Raw genomic sequence first — 14,839 nt, 5'->3', positions numbered from 1 at the left:
ATCCCACTTTGGGGCATTTACCCAAACAATTACAAACAAGGTCATACTAAAGCTGCCAGCACAACTATGTTCACTGAAGCATTATTTACCATAGCTAAGATATGGAACCAACCCAGATGCCCCTCAGTAGACAAAATCAAGAAAATGTACAACTTGGAGGAGGGTTGGGGAGTAGGGAAAGTGGGATAAAAATGAGGGAGGGGGTAACAAGACATTTACTCACTACCTAACATATGTAACTGCAACCCCTCTGTACATCACCTTTACAATAAAATAAATTTTTAAGACATATCATATTCATTTTAAAAAAGGAAAAGCTTTCACAACATAAAAATGAGCTTGGGCAAAAAAAGTCAAAAGCTATGTACATATGACCATATGAGATGATGCTAAGAAAAATGAACCCCAAGACAGAAACACAAGTGTTTTTTTTCTTTCTTGCTATTTTTTCTAATATATTTATAATGTACCATGTGATTTTTTTTGTTTCTTTGTATCTTCCTATCCCATGGTATAACTCCTGTTTTCACTGTATTTGATGTCAGTGCCTTGAATCTTGTATATACACTTCTATAATGTGGGGAGGGGAAGGAAAAAACACAAAATGCTTAAATAGGAATATAGGTTGGCCCATTGTAACAATGAGAAATACAAGATACTATGCTGAAAAATGAACTTTATAATTTAGGTCGGGGGGAGGTAGTTGTGGAGGTGGTAGGGAAGGGGTGGTAGGGGAAAAACAAAGGAGGAAGTAACAATGGTTGATAGGAAATGTACTCATTACCTTGCTATTGTAACTGTAACCCCTCTGTACAGTATTTTTATAATTTAAAAAAAGTATAAAAAATGAGCTTGGGGGACTGAGATGGTGTCTCAGTGGTAGGGTGCTTGCTGTGCATGCATGAGGCCCTGGGTTTAATTCCTGAGCACCACATAAGCAGAAAAAGCCAGAACCAGTGCTGTGGCTCAAGTGATAGAGCACTAGCCTTGAGCTGAAGAGCTCAGGGACAGCGCCCAGGCCCAGAGTTCAGGCCCCACAACAGAAAAAAAAAATCAGCTTGGACTTTATTCTCACTTATATTTCTTATTAACCAGCCCAAGATAATTCCTATAATCTCTAATTTCAGTAGTTTAAAAGTAAACTTTACACCAACATTGTAAATCCCTCAAATATGATCCATGAGTAGATCAGGGGAATATTTGCATTGGAATGCAATAAACACTGATTGTCAGACATTACCCAATGTCCTTGGTTTTTTCTTGTTCCATGAGTAACATATTTTCCTGTGCTCCAGTGATCCAAGATAGTTACATAGTCTTTTGTTGTTTTTTTTTAAGCATTCAAGTTCAAATGCTATATATGTGAATTGACAGACCTATTCAACATTTATGGTCAACAGTATATAGCAATTGTTGAGCATGTAATATTCTCCAGGCTATATGCTAAGTACTTTGTACACAGTATATAATATTCTCCATGTAATATTCTCCAGGCTATATGCTAAGTACTTTGTATACAGTATATAATTTCATCTTCTAAATACTTAAATTAGTTAATACTACTTTTTCCAGCAGGTAAATGAAGAGATTGAAGGTTAAAAAGTATAAGTAACTCATTCAATGTAATTATGGATCTAATGAACAGAAAAATTGGAACTTCAACCTAGGTCCCTAAAATAGGATAATATTAATGATGATTGATTTGATTCAGGAAATATAAATATAAATAAACACAGTTCTTTCTCAAGGAGCATGTAAATTAGACAATAAACATACATAATGAGACACAATGGATAAGCTGCTAACAGAGACCAGAATCATTGGATAATGTAATCTCTATGGGATGGAAACAGTCACGGGAAGGAAGAAATGAAGAAGAAGATTTCAGGCCAGCAGGACAGAGGAATGAGGGCTCAATGTGTCTGTGGGACACCCAAGTTGCTCCATACAGCTCTAGGCTCTCATAGGTCTTGTCAAAACATTTGCACTGGATGGACTTTGCTTATCCACAGAGGAAGCCACTTGACTTGGGCCTTTATCAATAGTTAATATCCAATTACTACAAAAAAGTATGTTAATATTAAAGATCAATATCTTGCACAAATCCCTAAAATATTAGCAGTAAGAAAATAATCTGAGTCTGGAGGAAAATGGCAGAGGAGAAGCTTGGGTCTAAGCAGGATCTCACATAAAAACCAGTTTTAGTGTTCCATTGAAAAGTCCAAGGCTAGCCGGGCACTGGTGGCTCACACTTGTAATCCTAGCTACTCAGGAGGCTGAGATCTGAGGATCCCGGTTCAAAGCCAGCCCGGGCAAGAGAGACTGTGAGACTCCTATCTCCAATAAACCACCAGAAAACCGGAAGTGGCGCTATAGCTCAAGTGGTAGAGTGCTTGCCTTGAACTGAAGAGCTGAGGGACAGCGCCCAGGCCCAGAGTTCAAGCCCCACGACCGACAAAAGAAAAAAGAAAAAAATGAAAAGTTAAAGGCTATGATGGCATACTTGGTGCCAGAGAGTTTGGACAGAGAGGAACTATACAGGAAGTTTGGTTAAGGAGACAGATTCCAGCATTTGCTGGTATCTGCGGTTGCAGCAGTGGAGGTGGTGGCAATGGTGGCTACTGACAGGGCCACCATATCAACAGAGAGAACCCAGGACCAACGCACCAGAGGCAGTGTGTTAGCAGATTCTATTCACCACCAGAAAGAACTGACAAGGAGCAGAAATCTTCATCCTGCTGGCCACAGAGAGTTGCAGACTGTGGACGGCCCCCAGAAACCACGGAGCAACAGTGGGAAGATGGCCCCACTCTCACCACTGGAGAACTCCATCTTTGATAATGACAAAAACCCGGCTAGAGCAGCTAGCACATAATTCAGGCCTTGGAAAAAGACAATAGGAGCCATTCAACAGATCAAAGGTACCTGACCTGCTGGGCTCAGCTACACCCAGAGAAAAGTTGTACTTCTCAGGGAGAGCAAACTCCACCCATGGAGGAGTGACTTCACTGGGTAAACAGAGTCAGAGGCTGCCCCTCCCCACTTCAGCCTAGGTAGCAGACCCAGGGACAGGAGAGGTAAAAGAAAAACAATTGAAACTCAGTAACATAAATCCTGGAATGGCTCCATGTTGGGCTGTGTGAGTGTCTCATGAAGTAATATTTCAAGAGTTGGTTCTTTGAAAAAAATTAACAAAATTGACAGACCCTTAGCAAATCTTCTCAGAAAAAGAAGAAAGCACACCCAAATAAACAAACTCAGAGATGAGAATGGAAACATCACCACAGAAACAACTAAGATTCAGAACACTTATAGAACACTTATATTTCTCAAACATTTATGCTAATAAGTTTGAGAATCTGGAAGAAATGGACCATTTCCTAGCAAATATCAACATGCCGAAACTAAATCAACATGAATTAAACCAACTTAACAGACCTATATCAAACATTGAAATAGAAACAAGAGACCTCCCATCTAAAAAAAGCCCAGGACCAGATGGATTTACAGCTGAATTCTACAAGCCCTTCAAAGCAGAGCTCACACCAATACTCTTCCAACTCTTCAACAAAACTGAAAGAGAAAATTCACTACGGAACTCTTTCTATGAAGCCATCATAATAGTCATCCCAAAAGCAGTCAGGGACTCATCAAAGAAAGAGAAATATAGACCCATTTCTTTGATGAACATCGATGCAAAACTTCTCAACAAAATTTTGGCCAATCGGCTTCAACAATTAATCCAAAACATCATACACTACAATCAAACAGGATTCATTTCAGGGATGCAAATCTAGTTCAATGTATGCAAATCAATTAATATAATTCATCATATCAATAAGAGCAAGGATAAGAAATACATGATTATCTCAATAGATGCAGAAAAAACATTTGACAAGATCAAACACCCCTTTATGTTGAAGGTTCTAAAAAAAGTAGAAATCCATGGAGCATCCCTCAATAAAATAAAGGCTATATATGACAAACCTACAGCCAGCATTATACCTAAGCACAAAAAATAAAGCCAATTCCTCTAAACTGAAGAACCAGACAAGGATGTCCACTCTTTCCACTTCTCTTCTATTTAGTGTTAGAATGCTTAGTTAAGCAGTAAGACAAGATGCAAACATGAAGGGGATCCAAATAGGGAAAGCTCAAATAAAACTCTCCCTCTTTGCAGATGGCATGATCTTATATTTAAAGAACCCTATGGACTCCACTCCCAAATTACTCAGGCTGATTCAAAACTTTGACAAATAAGCAGGGTATAAAATTAACCCTCAAAAATCAATGGCTTTTCTGTATGCCAACAATGAGAAGAGCGCAGCTGAAATCAAGAATGTAATGGCCCCACAAAAAAAAAAAAGAAATACATAGGAATTAACTAAAAAAATGAAGACCTCTACAAATGAAAACTTTAAAAACCAGAAAAAGAAAATCAAAGCAGAACTTAGGAAGTGGAAAAACCTGCCATGCTCCTGGATCCGAAGGATCAACATCGTGAAAATGGCAATACTTCCCAAGGCTATCTACAAATTCAGTGCGATATCAATATTCCAAAATCATTCTTCAAGGAAATAGAAGAAGCAACCCAAAAATTCATATGGAACAATAAAAGACCCCAAATAACAAAAGCAATCCTTAACAGAAAGAAAGAACAGTGCTGGAGGAATATCAATACCAAATTTCAAACTCTACTACAAAGCCATAGTAATCAAAACAGCTTGGTTACTGGTGCAATAACAGACCTGAGGACCAATGGAATAGAACTGAAGACCCAAAAATGAACTCACAGACCTATAGCCATCTAATCTTTGATAAGGGAGCTAAAAAAAATAGAATGGAAAAAAGACAGCTTCTTCAATAAATGCTGCTGGTAAAATTGGGTAAATACCTGAAGAAAACTAAAGCTAGTTCCTTATATATCACCCTGCACCAGAATCAACTCCAAATGAATCAAAGAACTTGGAGTCAAAGCAGACACCCTGAAAACATTACGGGAAGGAATAGGAGAAAACCTAAGTCTCCTAGGCTCAGGCTGAAATTTTCTCAATAGAGACCCAGAAACAACAAATCAAAAAAAGGTTGAACAAATGGGATTACATGAAGCTGCAGAGCTTCTGCATGACAGAAGATATAGCTAGCAAGATTAATAGAAAGCCCATGGATTGGGAGAAAATCTTCACAAGCCATACAATGGACAAGGGTCTCATATCTAAAACATACTTAGAACTCAAAAACTTAAATCCTCCAGCAACAAATCCTCAAAGAAACAACTACTGATAAATAACTGGGCTAAAGTCTTAAAGAGAAACTTCATTGAAGAGGAAATAAGAATAGACAATGACATGAAGAAATGCTCAACCTCTCTAGCCATAAAAGAAATGCAAATCAAAACAAAACTGAGATACCACCTCACTCTAGTTAGAAAGGCTATAATCAAGAAATCTAATAACAACAGATGCTGGAGGGGATATGGCCAGAAGGGAATCCTATTGCATTGTTGGTGGAAGTGTAAACTTGTTCAACCACTTGGGAAAGCAGTATGGATGTTTCTCAAAAGACTCATAGAGCACTCCTATGATCCAGCAATCCCACTTTTGGGCATTTACCTATTACCTTGTTCACAAACAAGGCCATGTTAAGGCTACTAGGAACCAACCCAGATGCCCTCAGTAGATGAATGGATCAAGAAAATGTGGGATAGAGAGAGAGAGAGAGAGAGAGAAATTCTATGCCTCCATCAGAAAAAAATGACACTGCTTCATTTGTTAGGATATGGAAAGACTTGGGAAAAATTATATTAAATGAAATAAGCCAGGCCCAAAAGAACATAGATCATATGGCTTCCTTTATTTACAATAAGTAGTATAAGTCTATGACAAGCAGAAAAGGTCAAAAGCTATGTACATATGACCAGATGATGTTAAATGAAATGAACCCCAACATAGGGACACAAGTAGTTTCTAATGTATTTGTAAGGTACCATGTGATTTTTTTTTCTTTGTATGTTCCTCCCCTATGGTATAACCCCTGTTTTCACTATATTTGATGTCAGTGCCCTGTATCATGTATATACACATCTCTAGCTTGGGGAGGGGAAGGGAAAAAACAAAATGCTTAAATAGGGATATAGGTTGACCCTTTGTAACAATAAGATGTAGAAGATACTATGTTGAAAAACGAAGTTTACAACTTAAGCAGTGGGGTGGGGTGAAGGGGAAGGGGGGAGTGTAGTTGTGGAGGTGGAAGGGAAGGGATGGTAGGGGAAAAACAAAGGAGGATGTAACAATGCTTGATAGGAAGTGTACTCATTACCTTGCTATATAACTCTGTACAGTTTTTTTACAATAAAAAACATATTTAAAAAAAAGAAAAGAAAACCAACAAGAGAAGATAAAGTTCAAGAAACAGCCTCCAAACAGAGAATGCAAGAATCATAAGAAGAACCTAGTTGGCACAGCACCTAGGAAAGTGGATCACATGGCAGGAACTACAAAACAACTCTCAGTCCTAACTCTCAGTATTAATGTACTTAATTCTCCAATTAAGAAACATAGATTATCTACTTGGATCAAAAAGCAAGATCTTCCTATCTGCTGCCTTCAAGAGACAGACTTGCCCACAAAAACAACATTTTCTGAAAGGGAAATGCTAGAATAAAATCTAACAGGCAAATGGCCCCCATAAATAGGCAGGAGTTGCAATCCTAATATCAGACAATATAGATTTCAAATTAAAATTATAAAGAAGAGATAAAGAAGGTAACTACATCCAAATTAAGGGATCTCTCCTTCAGGAGGATATTACAATTCTAAAAATCTATTCACCAAACAATGGAGCACCCAAATTTACTCAAGAAACACTAGTTTCCCTAACATCCCACATAGATCCAAACATTTAAAAAAATTGTTGAGATTTTAACACACCACTATCCCCAATGGATAGATTAACCTGGCATAAACTCAACAGAGAAAACTCGGATCTAAACAACTACACTTAACAGACATCTACTAAATATTTCACCCAGAAACATCAGAATACACATTCTTCTCAGAAGCACATGAAACATTCTCCAAAACAGAAGACATTTTAGGTCACAAAGCAAATTTGTCCAAGTTCAGAAACATTGAAGTTATGCTCTGCATTCTCTTAAATCACAAGGGAATAATATTAGACTTCAACACCAAAAGCCACCAAAGAAAATCCTGTATCACCTGGAAGCTGAACAACACACTGTTGAACTATGGAATAGATTAGAAAGGAAATTCAAGTATTCATGATATTTAACGAAAATGAACACATAAATTACCAGCTCCTCTGGGACACAGCAAAGGCAGTACTCAGAGGCAAGTTTATAGTTCTGAGTTCCTACATCAACAAATTGGAAAGACCTGAAACCAACAATTTAACGAGGCACCTGAAGCTCCTTGTAAAATAACAACAAGCTAAACACCAATCCCATAAAGGGAAACAAATAATTAAAATTAAATCAGAATTAAATGAATTAGACTCCAAAAAAAACATAGAAACAATTGTTTCTTTGAAAAAAATTAACAAAATTGACAGACCCTTAGCAAATATTCTCAGAAAAAGAAGAGAACCCACCCAAATAAACAAACTCAGAGATGAGAATGGAAACATTACCACAGAAACCACCAAGATTCAGAACATTGTAAGGGAATATTTCTCAAACCTTTATGTTAACAAATTTAAGAATCTGGAAGAAATGGACCATTTCCTAGCAAATATCAACATTCCCAAACTACACCAAGATGATTTGAACCAACTTAACAGACCCATGTCAAGCATCGAAATAGAAACAGCAATAAGAGACCTCCCACCAGGACCAGATGGATTTACAGCTGAATTCTACAAGGCCTTCAAAGCAGACCTCACACCAATACTCCTCCAACTCTTTAATGAAATTGAAAGTGAAAGTTCAGTACCAAACTCTTTCTATGAAGCCATAATAACCCTCATCCCAAAACCAGGCAGGGATTCAGCAAAGAAAGAGAACTATAGACCCATTTCTTTAATGAACATCGATGCAAAATTCTCTATGAAATTTTGACCAGTCAATTTCAACAACTCATCAAAAATATTATACACCATGATCAAACAGGATTCACTTCAGTGATGCAAATCTGGTTCAATATATGCAAATCAATTAATATAATTCATCACATCAACAAGAGCAAGGATAAGAACCACATGATTATCTCAATAGATGCAGAAAAAGCATTAGACAAGATCCAATACTCCTTTATGATGAAAGCTCTAGAAAAACTAGGAACCATGCAACATCCCTCAATAATAAAGGCTGTGTATGACAAACCTACGTACAGCATTATCTTAATGGTGAAAAGCTAAAGCCATTTCCTTTAAACTCAGGAACGAGACTCCACTCCTCTTCAATTTAGTATTAGAATGTCTACCTACAGCTATAAGACAAAATGCAAACATGAAGGGGATCCAAATAAGAAAGATAAAGAAAAAAAAGATAAAGTAAAATCTGCTTCTTGGCAGATGACATGATCTTGTATTTAAAGAATCCCACAGACTCCACTACCAAGTTACTCAAGTGATCTGAAACTTTGGCAAAGTATCACGGTATAAAATTAACCCTCAGGGCTGGGAAGGTGGCTAAGTGGTAGAGTGCTTGCCTTGCATGCATGAGGCCCTGGGTTCGATTCCTCAGCACCACATAAGCAGAAAAATCTGGAAGTGGTGCTGTGGCTCAAGTGGTAGAGTGCTAGCCTTGAGCTGAAGAGCTGAGGGGCAGTGCCCAGGCCCAGAGTTCAGGTACCATGACTAGCAAAAAAAAAAATTAACCCCCAAAAATCTGCTTTGAAGGCCTTGTAGAATTCAGCTGTAAATCCATCTGGTCCTGAGCTTTCCTTGGGTAGGAGGTCTCCTATTTCTGTTTCGATTTGGATGCTTGATATTGGTCTGTTAAGTTGGCTTTTCTGTATGCCAACAATGAGAAGAGCATGGCTGAAATCAGGAAAGCAACTCCTTTTGTCATAGCCCCACAAAGACAAAATACGATGTAAACTTTGAAAAACTGAGAAAAGAAATTAAAGCATAACAAAGGAAGTAGAAAAACCTGCCACGCTCCTGGATTGGGAGGATTAACATCATGAAAATGGCAATAATGCCAAAGGCTATCTTCAAATTCAATGAGATACCTATCAATATTCGAACCTTATTCTTCAGTGAAATAGAAGAAGCAACCCAAAAATTCATATGGAACAATAAAATATCCTGAATAACAAAAACAATCCTTAACAGAAACAACAGTGCTGGAGGAATACCAATACCAAATTTCAAACTCTACTACAAAGCCATAGTAATCAAAACAGCTTGGTACTGGCTCAATAACAGACCTGAGGACCAATGGAATAGAACTGAACCCACAGGCTTATAGCCACCTAATCTTTGATAAGAGAGCTAAAAGAAAACAATAGAATGGAAGAAAGACAGCCTCTTCAGTAAATTCTGCCGGCAAAATTGGGTAAAAACCTGTAGAAAACTAAAGCTGATCCTTATATATCACCCTGCACCAGATCAACTCCAAAAGGATTAAAGACCTCGAAGTCAAAGCAGACACCCTGAAAACATTACGGGAAGGAATAGGAGAAAACCTAGGTCTCCTAGGCACAAGCCAAATTCTCTTAATAGAGACCCAGAAACACAACAAATCAAAGAAAGGCTGGACAAATGGGATTGCATGAAGCTGCAGAGCTTCTGCCTGGCAAAGGACATAGCTAGCAAGATCAATAGAAAGCCCAGAGATTGGGAGATCTTCACTAGCCATACAACGGACAAAGGTCTCATATCTAAAACATACTTAGAACTCAAAAACTTAAATCCCCTAGCAACAAATCCTCAAAGAAACAACCACCTGATTAATAAATGGGCTAAAGACTTAAAAAGAAACTTGTGTGAAGAAGACATGAAAAAATGCTCAACTTCTCTAGCCATAAAAGAAATGCAAATCAAGACAACCTTGAGATTCCACCTCACCCCAGTTAGAATGGTTATAATCAAGAAATATAATAACAACAATGCTGGAGGGGGTGTAGCCAAAAGGAAACCCTACAGCATTGTTGGTGGAAGTGTAAACTTGTTCAACCACTTTGGAAAGTAGTATGGAGGTTCCTCACAAGACTCTACGTAGAGCTCCCCTACAACCCAGCAATCCCACTTTTGGGCATTTTCCCAAAGGATTACAAACAAGACCAAACTAAAGCTACCAGCACAACCATGTTTATCACAGCATTATTCACCATAGCTAAGATATAGAACCAAACCAGATGCCCCTCAGTAGACAAGAAAATTATATATATATATATATATATACACACACACACACACACACACACACACACACACACATACACATACACCACACATACACATACAAACACACACACATACAATGGAATTATATGCCTCCATCAGAAAAAAATGACACTGCCCCATTTGTTAGGAAATGGAAAGACTTGGAAAAAATTATATTAAGTGAAGTAAGCCAGGCCCAAAGAAACATAGGTCCCATGGTTTCCTTTATTTGCAATAACTAGTATTAGTCTATAACAAGCAGAAAAGGTCAAAAGCTATGTATATATGACCATATAGGATGGTGATAAGGGAAATGAACCCCAAGACAGGGACACAAGTGGTTTTATCTTTCTTACTGTTGTTTTTAATGTACTTATAATGTACCATGTGATTTATTGTTTCTTTTTTATGTTCTTCACCCATGGTATAACCCCTGTTTTCACTGTATTTTATTCAGGTGACAGGAATCTTGTATATGCACTTTTCTAATTTGGGGCGGGAAGGGAAAAAAATGAACTTTAAAACTTCAGAGGATAGAGAGAGAGGATCTTGGCAGGTGTGGAGGGAAGGGATGGTAGGAGAAAAACAAAGGAGGAAGTAACAATGTTGGATAGAAAATGTATTCATTACCTTACTCATGTGACTGTAACCCTTCTGTATAGTATTTTTACAATAAAAATATATACAAAAATCTATAAGAAAATGTGATTATGAAGCATACAACTTTTTGTCTAAGAGCTGCAAATTTCACTAGTATATACAATGTTAGATTTAGTACAATTTATCCTAATACCCTAGGCTTTTGACATTAGTATTGGGTATTTCAAGCTTATGGTGTAAAAGGGCAGCCAGCCCAATTCCACCGTTATGTCAGAAAAATATACACATAAAGTTTGAAGGTTCAGGGGCTGGGAAGGTGGCTCAGTGGTAGAGCGCTTTCCTTGCATGCATGAGGCCCTGGGTTCGATTCCTCAGCACCACATAAGCAGAAAAAGCCAGAAGTGGTGCTGTGGCTCAAGTGATAGAGCACTAGCCTTGAGCTGAAGAGCTGAGGGACAGCACCCAGGCCCAGAGTTCAGGCCCCATGACTGGCCAAATTAAAAAAAAGTTTGAAGGTTCATCAGAAATTAGTAGATGATTTCTCAAAATTAAAATTTTAAAGATTGTGAAATATTATTTAATGTTACAAATTCTAATAAGAGGGGTACAACTAGCTGGCACCAGTGGCTCGCTCCTGTAAACCTAGCTACTCGGTAGGCTTAGCTCTGAGGATCATAGTTCAAGTTCATGACACTCTTCTATCCAATTAACCACACCACCCCCAAAAATACAACCATTACTGGAGCTGTGGCTCAACTGGTATAGCAGTAGACTTAAGCCAAAAAGCTCAGGGACAGTGCCCAGGCCCTGAATTCAAGGCATAGGACTGGCACAAAAAAGGAAGGAGAGTACAATTCCATTTTTTAAAAAATGACTACACGTATTAAGAGAAGCAAATAAAATTTGACCAGATTTTCTATGCTTTTAAAGTACTGGGCTAGAAAATACAATCCAAACTATCAAATCCAAATACAATCTAAAAACTAATAAAGCTTCAGGCCTAGGTTGTTTAGCCTCACAAATATGTACAACTAATACAACACCTACTCTTCAATCCCACTCCACCATTAAGAAAAGTCACTTGAATCTCATACAGAGGTTTATAGTTGGGTATTTATAGGTACTCCAACATTATTCCTGCTTAGACAATCAATGAAACAGAGATTTCACAAAGAACCACCTAGTAACTGAGTGTGGGAGGCCACTTAACCCTGTTTCTAAAATAGAAGACCTCTGTTGGGTACCGAGCAATAACATCATCAATTTAGCCTGAGCGTGAGACAGTCTTATGGTATTGAACATGTCCTCATCAGAAAGCAGATACAGTCATTGCAGAACTTTTTTGCAAAATCCACTGGCTCTTTCAGATAAAGAATTCAGCTTCTGCCAGCCTAAGAGATTTGAAGGGATTGGGGAACTCAAAAATCCTCAATCTCATCTCTGTCTACCCAGATTATTCTTCCCCACATTTCCATATTCCCATCCTTCCTCCTCATTGGACAACAGATCTAATAGTGTTGAACATTTAATTAGTAGTAGATTTCAGAATCCTTTACTGGTCCTTTTCTCTGTCCTCATCTGTTTCTTCCCTGCCACAGTAGGAAAGAAAGAACTGATAAATTTCTTTTTTTTATTGTGAAAATACTGTACAGAAGGGTTACAATTACATGGGTAAGATAATGAGTACATTTCTTATCAAGCATTGTAGCCTCCTCCTTTGTTTCCCCTTCCCATCCCTTCCCATCCTCCCCCCCACACTTCCCCTCCCCCCCCACCCAAAGTGGAACTGATAAATTTCTTTTGAAGGTATTTGGTTTCTCCAATTCCCAATAAACATTCTCCAGGATCACAACTTCTATCATCTCTACTTTTAACAAAGAAACTCATTTCCCCAATTTACCTCCATACACCTTGCTTTTGACTACTATCAATTGAGAGATCACTGTGTTCTAAAATGTGTGCAGATAATTACCTATGTCCCTGCCTGGATAAGAAGGCTTTCTTTAAACCCATGAACAATTCGCTCCCAGTTTGGTTCCAACTTTCATTCCATTATTGTAGGTAGGCCCTAAACCCAAGACAACAAAGATTCATATTTGTTACAACAGGAAAATATCTTGCATGGATCTCGTTGAAAAAGTATGGATGGGGTTAAAGATGCCACAAAGAACAATGTAATATCTTGGGGCTAGTAACAATGGATCAATATCCAGATCTCCAGAGTCAAGGCAATGAGACATTGGCATGGTATCTACCTAAGCTCAGAAGGATGGAGACAAGGACAAATAAAGACAGAGAAAGGCAGAGAGAGCACTGTGGCAAGCCCACCTATGTTCTAGATGCATACAGCTTTTGAAATTGTCACAGGAAGGAATAAATATTCCCCCTCTCTGTCCTGCCATCTTCAATGGCAATGTTCTAACCCAAAACAAAACCCCAACCTGTGCATGGGGTCTGGTTTAGCCTCTCAGAGAAGAAAGCATAGTAGAAGGGGACAACACATGTTGTGATCAGATGCAGCCTGAAATCCCCCAACCACAAATAAATTTGGTTAGATGCACAGCAAAACAACACACAAAACTTTTTTGCAGTCATTCCTCTCTCACACACTATCTTTTCCTATAAACTTGAAGATGTTTAAGCTGTGTACTCCGAGTGAAAATTATTACTGCTTTTACATCTTCCTATTTATTCCTTTACATTGAGTTCAAATAAGAAAATATTCCTGGGGCTGGGAAGGTGGCTCAGTGATAGAGCACTTGCCTTGCATGCATGAGGCCCTGGGTTCAATTCCTCAGCACCACATAAGCAAAAAGAAAAAAGCCGGAAGTGGCACTGTGGCTCAAGTGGTAGAGCACTAGCCTTGAGCTGAAGAGCTGAGGGACAGTGCCCAGGCCCAGAGTTCAGGCCCCACAACCAGACCAAAAAAAGAAAAAAAAAATATTCCTATCAGTAAACAAAAAATGTAGTAAATGAATGGAGGACTTTCATCACAATACTTTTTTGCCTAAGAAAAGGATTTTAAAACTTACAATATATTTGTGACCATTTAACATTTTCCACCTCCTTTAATTTTGACTTTTGAATAATTTCATTTGTAGTCTAATCACTTAATGTTATCTTCCTTCAATATAGATTACCTGTTTTTTCAGTGGGCAAAATTTACTTCAGTCCCTGTTAAGAACAGACAGATCATTTTGACCTATTCACCAAGGCATGATGAATTCAGTATAGTTGAGCAAAAGTGTAAAAAAACAGCACAAAAATGTAACTGGCAGTTATAATCTCAAGGTAAGATAATGCTAAAATATGACTAATGTCTTTGCTGGAACAAAAGAAATGTATCTATTACATATATAAATTATGTATTCTTTTTTCTTTTTTTTTGTCAGTCATGGGGCTTGAACGCTGAGCCTGGGAGCTGTCCCTCAGCTCTTCAGCTCAAGGAGAGCACTCTACCACTTGAGCCACAGTGCCACTTCTAGTTTTCTGAGTGGTTTATTGGAGATAAGAGTCTCACAGAGTTTCCTGCCCAGGCGGGCTTTGAACCGAGATCCTCAGCTCTCAGCCTCCTGAGTAGCTAGTATTACAGGCATGAGCCACCAATGCCCAGATCAAATTATATATTCCTAAGATGACAAATTATTTCTCAAAGAAAACACTATTCAAATTCCAACTAACTGTTTATAAGTCCTGATTATAGAAACATTCCTTGGACACCAACTCTTTGCCAGATATTGTACTGGAAAGCTATAGTCTAATTGGAGAAAACCTTGTAAACAGATATTTAAGAAACTCTGTCCACTGCCCAATAAATAAGTGGGCTAAAGACTTAAAGAGAAACTTCTCTGAAGAAGAAAGAAGGATGGCCAATAGACACATGAAGAAATGT

The sequence above is a fragment of the Dipodomys ordii genome, unplaced genomic scaffold, assembly GCF_000151885.1.
Source record: "Dipodomys ordii isolate 6190 unplaced genomic scaffold, Dord_2.0 Scaffold59, whole genome shotgun sequence".
NCBI classification, from domain to species: Eukaryota; Metazoa; Chordata; class Mammalia; order Rodentia; family Heteromyidae; genus Dipodomys; species Dipodomys ordii.
The sequence above is the reverse complement of the archived record's forward strand: the minus strand, read 5'-3'. Positions refer to the sequence as shown.